We start from the raw sequence: 7,956 nt of genomic DNA, 5'->3' as shown, positions 1-7,956 counted from the left end.
TGTTCACCATTGGATCGGAGTGAAAATTTTACAGCATGTTCGAAACACATTATTCTTCATTATGACTGGTCAGATTGTTCATATGAGGTCTGAGTTGGGAGATATTAATTTTGCATTGCAATAGTGATTTTATAGATTTTTCTTCTCTATTTGAAAGCTTTGTTGCTTTGCAATTTGGTTGGGTGTTGACACTAATTTATGTTGTTGATTGAGGCTCTTTTGTACTCTTGTTGATCATAGTATAGCTATTTCTTTGGTCTGAACGACTCGTAATTTTTACTCTTGATTTGAAGGGTTTTCCACATTAAAAATCTTGGTGCCTTTATTTATGATTGTGGTGATTTATTATTGATGCTTTTTTATTATGGCATTAGAGATCTTGGTTGAACTATATTTACTTGCTTGAATGATGGAGGCAAATGCAAAGATGGTTGCATTGAATGGTTCAAATTATCACTTGTGGAAGGGAAAAATGAAATATGTGTTGTTTGTGATGAAATTGCATCTTCTCGTATTTGCTACACAGAAGTCAAATTCTATGTCTAATGAAGAATGAGACTTTGAGCACTAATAAGTGTGTGATTTTATTTGGAAATATGTTGAAGATAATGTTTATAATCACATTGCTAATGAAACACATGTTAGAACTTTGTGGGAGAAGATTGAATATTTGTATGCTTCTAAGTCAGGCAATAATAAACTGTATTTGTTGAATTCCTTGATGAATTTGAGGTACATGGAGAATTCTTTTATTTCTGATAATTTAAATGAGTTTTAAGGGCTCCTAGATCAACTGTCAAGAATGGGTATAAACTTTGATGATGAATTCTTGGGACTATGGCTATTGAATACTCTACCAAAGTCTTGGAAGATATTTCGTGTTTCAATTACAAACTCCGCCCAAATAGCATTGTTTCTTTACATATGGCAAAAAGCGGTTTTCTTAATGAAGATATGAGAAGGAAGACACATGGTTCTTCATCTCAATCTAATATGCTTGTTACAAAAATTAGGGGGAAAGTCAAAAAAAGGAACTGAAAGGTGATAGAGAGAAAAGCAGGACCAAGTCCAAGTCAAGATACAAGTCAAGATATAAGAATATAGAAGGTCATTATTGTAATAAAACAGGGCAAATTCAGAAATATTGTTTTAAGTGGAAAAAGGACAATGCAGACAAGAAGCACAAGCAAAAAGAGAATGATTGTGGCGATGATCGTGTCACTACCACTACAGGTAGTGATCTTGTTCTTCTTCGTGACTTTGAGTTCGTTAATCTTGTATCTGATGAGAGCATGTGGATTATTGATAGTGATGCTACACTGCATGTTACACCACTCAGGTCTCATTGGTGTTTGTATCTCCCTAATGATACCCCCTCCTTAAAAACCTAACCAATGGTATCAGAGTCGACGGTTAAAACCAGCTCATACGAGTGCAATATGGTTCTTGTATTGAAAGTCTTCCTGACAAGGCTTATAGGTAGGTGTGTCCCGTTAAAAAGAACGACAATACAGAAAAGGCAGAAGAAAAAGTACTCGTGGTTGGGAATGCTTCCGCTGGAGGGGGAGTGTACCAATGTGGTTGAAGGGACTCACACTTGAGGGGGAGATTGTTAGGAATCCAAATGTGAGTCTAAGTTCCACATTGGCTAAAAATGATAAAGTAGAGCACTATATAAGGATAAAGACCCATAAACTCATTGCTTTAAGGTTTTATGTTGAGAGTGGTGTCAATGCCTTATGTGGTTGGGCTTAGGTCTCATTGGTGTTGTTTGTTCTCCCTAGTGAAACCCCCTTTGTAAACCTAACAAGTGGTATTAGAGCGGAGATTGTTAGGAATCAAAGTGTGAGTCTAAGTCTCACATTTACTAGAAATGAGAAAGTAGAACACTATATAAGGATAAAGATTGCCTTAAGGTTTTGGGTTGAAAGTGGTGTCAATGCCTTACGTGGTTGGGCTCAAGTCTCATTGGAGATTCTTAATGTTCGAAGAATTAATGGAGATTTCATATTAATTCTTTGAAACTTAACCATTAACCAATAAACATTCTTGAGAGTATCTAATGAGTAAAAAGTGAAGAGATGAAATTATAATTTTTTTAAAATGAATTATATATCAAATACAACTTATATTAAATGAGTACGTTGAGGGTTTAATCGGTCCGACCTCACTACGCGCCTGGTTGAAACCTCAGTACGTTGAGGGCTTAATAGGTTCGACCTCGCTACGCGCTTGGGTAAAATCTCAGTACGCTAGGGCTTAATCGGTCCGACTTCACTACGTACATGGTTAAAACCTTAGTACGGTGAGGGCTTAATCGGTACGACCTCGCTACGCGCTTGGTTAAAACCTTAGTATGTTGAGCGCTTAATCGGTCTAACCTCGCTACGTGCTTGGTTAAAACCTCAGTACGCTGAGGGATTAATTGGTCTGACCTCGCTACGTGTTTGGTTAAAACCTCAGTACGTTGAGGGCTTAATCGGTCTGACCTCGCTACACGCATGGGTAAAACCTCAGTACGTTGAGCACTTAATCAATCTGACCTCACTACGCGCTTGGGTAAAACCTCAGTATGTTGAGGGCTTAATAGGTCTGACCTCGCTACGCACTAGGGTAAAACCTCAGTACGCCGAGGGCTTAATCGGTTCGACCTCACTATGCGCTTGGTTAAAATCTCAGTACACTGAGGGCTTAATCGGTCTGACCTCGCTACGTGCTTAGTTAAAACCTCAGTACACTGAGGACTTAATCGGTCTGACCTCGCTACACCCTTGGTTAAAACCTCAGTATACTAAGGGCTTAATTGGTCTGACCTCGCTATGCGCTTGGTTGAAACCTCAGTACGCTGAGGGCTTCACTAGACTGAGGGTTTCATCAATTCGACCTGCTTCAGTACACTGCGAGCTTCAGCAGTCTGATCTCGTTACATGTTGGGTAAAAGCCTCAACATACTAAGGGCTTCGTCGGTCCGACCTGCCTCAGTGCATTGACTAGTCCGACCTTGTTACATGTTTGATAAAACCTCAATATTTCGAAGATCCTACCAATCTGAGATTGCTATTGTTGGTTCAAAACTCCTATCTTAAAACAAATATTAAACGCTAATTCAATCGGATCGACGTCTAGGAAGGATAAGTTTATGCGTGATATTCGAAAAGAACAACGTCAACTCATAGGTTTGCACCTTTTGAGTTAACTCATCAACTCCCATTTTAAGAGTTGTCAACTCAGACTCTTTATCCTTTAGAGCCTTTTTAGTCTTAGAAAGCTTGGCCAGGTTAGATTAGAGCCTGTCAACCTCTTATTTAGCAACATCCAAATCTGTCGTAAACTTTAATTCCCTCTGCTTTGAGGCCCTCAGGCGATCAATCAAGAAAAGAGAAGAGGTTTCAGCTTGATGTAGAGATCGTAGCAACCCTTCGTGAATAGAGGTCGAATCATGTTTAGAGATAATCACATCATCCGCTAAGGATCAATTGTTTACTCGCCCATGCGCCACATGTTTAAATTCATCATCCCAAAAACTCATTCTCTAGCCAGAAGCATCACCCCCATCTACTTTGACAATCTCAATAGGTCGATCGTTGGAATCCAAAGCCTCAAGGGCGTCCTGTGTAACCTAACAAGTTGTATCAGAGCGGAGATTATTAGGAATCAAAGTGTGAGTCTAATTCCCACATTGACTATAAATGATAAAGTAGAGCACTATATAAGGATAAAGATTGCCTTAAGGTTTTGGATTGAAAGTGGTGTCAATGCCTTATGTGGTTGGGCTCAGGTCTCATTGGTGTTTGTTCTCCCCAGTGAAACCCCCTCTATAAACCTAACAAGATTAGATGAATCATTTCTTAATATTCGAAGAATTAGTGGAGATTTCATATTAATTCTTTGAAACTTAATCATTAACTAGTAAACATTCTTGAGAGTATCTAATGAGTAAAAAGTGAAAGAGATGAAATTATAATTTTTTTTAAATGGATTATATATCAAATACAACTTAAAACTATCATTTTTAAGGAGAAATTCAATACTCAATTATATATATTTTTGTTAAATTAATAACAATAATTAAATACATAAATTTTAAGTGTATTATTTTGACCCGTTCAAATTTGTTTGATGAATATCCGCTACCGGATAAAACACATGTAAACCAATCTTTAATCAATACTATACTCGTAGGTATAAATGTGCATTCAACCATAAAGATCCATGAAAAAGATAGTACCCACTCTCTTTTGGCCCTTCATGGCTTCTCTCATAGGGATGACAAAAATACTCATGTCCGTGGGTATCCGCGAATAAAATATGTGTCAGATAGTTGGTACACGCATGTATTTGTTACCTGTAGGTAGCAGGTATTTTAATACCCACTTATAAACAGGTCGGGTGCGGATATCATACTATCCGTACTCGCGAGTACCCGTTACTTGAAAAAAATAAAAATAAAATAAAATTTATGTTTTATTAAGTTAAATTTTAAAATTAAATTTTAATTTATATTTTATTACATTGGATTAAATTAAATTATATTTATATTTAGTTTAATTTATATTTTATTTGAATTTTTTTTGTAATTTTATTTAAATTTAATTTTAAATATTTATAAAATATTTTAAAAAATATTTGTAAGTATTCACGAGTACCCACAAATTTTAAAATATCAACAAATATTTTTAAAATGGATACTCGCGTGGATAGCAAGACAGGTAGTTGATAATTTTTGTGTTGCAGGTCGGGTTATTTATATGCACTATCCATGCTCAACCCGTTAGAATGAATTAATGAATTAATGATGTTAAATGCAAATTTTTCTAGGATCCATTTTAGAATTATTATACAGTATTTCGTTATCTTACCTTCTATTATTTTGTTTATTAGCTAGGACTATGATATTACAAAGAGTTTGTACTATAAATCCAACCTTTATAATTACATTTTATTTTAATTTACCTTTATTAAAGTTTTCATTAACATATTTCTATTTTTTTATTTTTAAAATGTAATTTTAGTTTTTCTAACAATATTTTAATGAATGAGCTGAATATTCATCACTAACGAAATTGTTAAAAATAAATTCAAATTTTATTAAAAGTATACTTTTAGTTAATATTTTTGTATTGATTCATTATAATTTAAAATAAAATTTATCCAATTTGTCACCGTAATTAAAAAAAACCTTTAATCACAGGTATAAATTGCTTATCATTATCTAAAATGTAATTTATATGTTTAAAAATACTAAAATATAATATATATTTTAAAATTTATTTATCAAACAATGCTAGTTATTTAAAATAAATATCTATTGTGGATATTGTATATCCTAAAATATAGCTAAAATATGTATGAAAAATTATAGTAAAAAAATAAATATTAGTGGAGTTTTTGAATAAAAATCTACGCGATTAATTATTAAGCTCGTTTGCTTAAATTTAAAATTAAAGTTACTTATTACAAAAACCTATAATATTTTTATCATAAATTAGGGGTTTATAATTGTATATTTGGGCTTTAAGTTCCAGCCCAGTCCAGATTTCTCGCATCCGTGTTCGGCTCAAGATCCGTAAACCCTAATTTAGTCTTTGACACTCTCACTCTTCACTGCCTATTTGATCGAACCTATTGTCTCATCTGTTTCCATCTTCATCTTCGTCACTCGTTTAGGGTTATTCGTCTTCTATGATTTCGAGTCTGAATGTTTCTGAAAGTTCAGCCTTTATGAAATTGAGTTTCGGTATTTTATGATTTTTAACGTCTCTGCATATTCTTGCTTTCTAAGATGAAATTCTAGGTTATGTTTGTGTGCAGTGACGAGGCAATTTTGTGGACTAGAGTTTCTGATCTGGGTAGTTACCCAGAAGTTGATTATCAAACCCTTGGCTGTCTGAGCACATCATAGTTTCAGAATTTAATTATTTTATGAACATTTTTCATTTTCCAAAATAATTGTGTTGGAACTCACCCTTTTTCAGATGTGATTGATCTTTTGTAATGTAAGTAAGCTGAATTGGCTTGAGAAAACAATCTGGCTTATGATGATAATTCATTTATCTTAGCGGATTTCAGTGAGATTTTTATCAATGATCTGATTGTTACACACACTGAAGCCATTGATCGATTGTTTTTAATATTTTGTTTCAAAATTTGTACACTTGACCTTTGTGTTCGTAGTTCTAATTTGATGAACTTGTTCTTAATTCGCTATTTCTATCACCTGAATTGATGGGTTTTGTTACATGGTGAGTACTAATGTTTATGTTAATGGTACTATGATGAGATAAAACACCTTTGTGTTATGGGCAGTGGACGTAACCATAAGTTTCGCCGTGAGCCTTAAATTTGAACGACTTCTCCTTCCACTGAGTACCATAGTCAGAGATTTTTTTTTTTGCATTAAATCATTGTAAAGATAATTTGAATGAATGCCTAAGGGTTAGGCAATTTAGGAGCAGTTGTGGTCATCCTGATTGATGGTTTCATCACCATACACTGTTATTTCACATGAACATGAACACTCACGTGAGGAGGAATGTTTATTGAATTATGGTTGCATATACTAAATATACTGGGTTGTTTCATATTCTTTAGCTATATGATTATGGATGCACTTTTTATTAAAATCATAAGTATGAAAATTAAGCATTTGTGAAATTAACATTGGACTTTATAATTTGATTTTTGTGCTATGAAGAGGCAATTTCGTGGACTAGAGTTTCTGATCTGGGAATATACTCAGAAGTTGATTATGAAACCCTTGGCTGTCTGAGCATACCAAATCTTGGATTACCCTAAAATTACATGCTTGACTAACAGTTTTTTATTCCATAACTTTCGTTTGGATTTGATTTTTTTATAAAATTTTTGTAGTTTATGATGATAATTTGAATATCTTAAATCTTTACCAACTTTTGAAGTTGTTGTTCGATTGATAGACCGTTTTAGAATTTGATGAAAATATATTAGCAATCTCTCAAAATATTGAGAATAGCTGGTTCAACTGAATTACGGTTTGAAGATGGAAAGGCGAGTAGAATTACACCGTGATTTACATTGAAATGTCAGTGAGGAAAAACAAGTTGCTCAATTGTAAAGAAATGAGAAGAGGAGAAAAACCATAAAACTGTCATTTACCAATTTGTCCATGAAGATTGAGTGATGGTATGTCTCAAGAAGCGTGTCAATCCAAATGGTGGTAAGGCAAGTGATGGTGGCGGGAGGGAGGGAGAGTTTTGCTAAATCAAGAATCAATTGTGTTTCTTATAAAATAATAATAACTTTATTATTATTATCATTATAATAATTATTTTTATTATAATAATAATAATAATATATAAATTATTATATTAAGTAAATGTTATTCTCAATTTAGTATTTTTTAAACTTTAAATAACAATTCACATTTTATTTTAAGATAATTTTCATTAAATATATTTAAATTTATTCTTTGGGTAAAATGGAAATAATCTAGTTTTATTCAGTAAAACATTTTTTATATCTTTCATTTGATTATATCAGAGACAAATTTTTATTTCTCAAAATCAAATCATTTTTTCCTTACTTGAAATGATTTCATCTTCTCTTCCAAATTCACTATATCAATCCATCTTCAGTTCAAACACAACAATTCTCACTTGAGATACCAATAAACTAGGAATAATGTTAACTCAATATTCAAGAAAGAAATAATGTTAACTAATTCAAAAAATATTCACATAAAAGAGGTCATGAGATAAACAAGAAAAAAATATTAAGTAATTCATTTAAAGGAAGATTTTGTATCCCTTGAAATGGAATCCTCCTAAAATTGACTTATTCATTTTGATCTTAATTAACGCCTATGAAAGGAAAGGATATAACAAAATAGTAATAGTAATCATATGTGAGAGCAAAAATAGACCCTATTTGTTTCCAATGACAAAATTTGAGACAAATTTACATAATTTTAATATGAAA

At 32.8% G+C, this 7,956-nt stretch overlaps 4 non-coding genes across 4 annotated transcripts; all 4 read left to right on the top strand.

Moving 5' to 3' along the window:
- The first annotated feature begins 5,801 nt into the window (after positions 1-5,801).
- On the top strand, positions 5,802-5,899 carry LOC114170947 (small nucleolar RNA Z157/R69/R10). Its single transcript, XR_003601298.1, has one exon. It is a non-coding gene; the product is annotated as a small nucleolar RNA Z157/R69/R10 (small nucleolar RNA).
- Positions 5,900-6,029: 130 nt separating this feature from the next.
- LOC114170952 (small nucleolar RNA R11/Z151) lies at positions 6,030-6,113 on the top strand. The gene has a single exon (XR_003601303.1). It is a non-coding gene; the product is annotated as a small nucleolar RNA R11/Z151 (small nucleolar RNA).
- Positions 6,114-6,266: 153 nt separating this feature from the next.
- Positions 6,267-6,371, top strand: LOC114170954 (small nucleolar RNA Z152/R70/R12). The gene has a single exon (XR_003601305.2). It is a non-coding gene; the product is annotated as a small nucleolar RNA Z152/R70/R12 (small nucleolar RNA).
- A 308-nt stretch (positions 6,372-6,679) lies between these two features.
- LOC114170949 (small nucleolar RNA Z157/R69/R10) lies at positions 6,680-6,777 on the top strand. The gene has a single exon (XR_003601300.1). It is a non-coding gene; the product is annotated as a small nucleolar RNA Z157/R69/R10 (small nucleolar RNA).
- Positions 6,778-7,956: the final 1,179 nt, after the last annotated feature.

Source organism: Vigna unguiculata, chromosome 11 (assembly GCF_037176805.1).
Source record: "Vigna unguiculata cultivar grain cowpea cultivar isolate G323 ecotype 2 chromosome 11, ASM3717680v1, whole genome shotgun sequence".
In the NCBI taxonomy this organism is placed as follows: domain Eukaryota; kingdom Viridiplantae; phylum Streptophyta; class Magnoliopsida; order Fabales; family Fabaceae; genus Vigna; species Vigna unguiculata.
The sequence above is the reverse complement of the archived record's forward strand: the minus strand, read 5'-3'. Positions and strand labels throughout refer to the sequence as shown.